The 797-nt window shown below is 61.9% G+C and overlaps 1 protein-coding gene across 1 annotated transcript in view; it reads right to left on the bottom strand.

The window, feature by feature from the left end:
• The window catches only part of LHX5 (LIM homeobox 5), a 14754-nt gene that overhangs the window by 11623 nt on the left and 2334 nt on the right, over nt 1–797 (bottom strand). The window lies entirely within an intron of this gene.

Genomic DNA, 797 nt, shown 5'->3' with positions numbered 1-797 from the left:
AAAAAAAAAAACCAAAAACAAAAAAAAAAAAAAAAAAAAAAAAGGGGGAGTGGGTGGGTGGGGAAATCACAAACCAAACCAAAACGAAACCACAAAAAAAAAAAAAAAATCAGGCGAGGGGCCGCAGGGCTCAGCCGCCCGTCGGTGCGAGCCCGGGCGCGGAGAACGGCCCCGCGGAGAGCCCCGAATCCCCCCGCGGTACCCCGGCCCCGGCCCGGGCTGCCGGAGTCCTTGAGCCCACCGGTGCCGGTTTTGGGGGGCGGCCAGCACCGACCGGGGGGCCGTTTTTCCCAGCTCCGCTCTCCTCTCGCCCTTTTTTCCGCGGCCGTGATTTCCCGGCACTTCCCCGGCCGCTCCCCCCGCCCTCTCCACAGCCGTTTTAATCAGTTTTTTTCTTTTTTTTCTTTCTCCCCCCCCCCCCCGTGGGGGGCGGCAATGTGCGAAGCTTTAATTGCCCCCCCTCCCTCCCCGAACCCCTCCTAGCTCCGGTTCTCCCTCACCGGGACCCCGTTCTCATCGCCCCGACGGTTCCCCGGGGTTAACCCCCCCCCTCGCCCCCGGTTGTCCCTCCCCGGGCTGGGGGCCCCACTCTGCGCGGAGCCGCCCCGGAGCCCCGTGGCTACCAAATCACGGGTGGGCAAAGCCTGCTTGTGAGCAACGTGTGTTGCAATAAACGAACCTGAAACCAGCCAAACCCAGAGCTTGGGGAAACTTATAGACTTGAGGGGGATGTGGCGAAGAACTCGCTCCAAATTTCCTCGGGTGATCCCCGGCCCACTACAACCTCCCGTCGATGC

Source organism: Haliaeetus leucocephalus, unplaced genomic scaffold (assembly GCF_000737465.1).
Source record: "Haliaeetus leucocephalus isolate CR32 unplaced genomic scaffold, Haliaeetus_leucocephalus-4.0 Scaffold13, whole genome shotgun sequence".
NCBI lineage: Eukaryota > Metazoa > Chordata > Aves > Accipitriformes > Accipitridae > Haliaeetus > Haliaeetus leucocephalus.
Note: the sequence above shows the minus strand (reverse complement) of the source record. Positions and strands in the feature narration are given on the sequence as shown.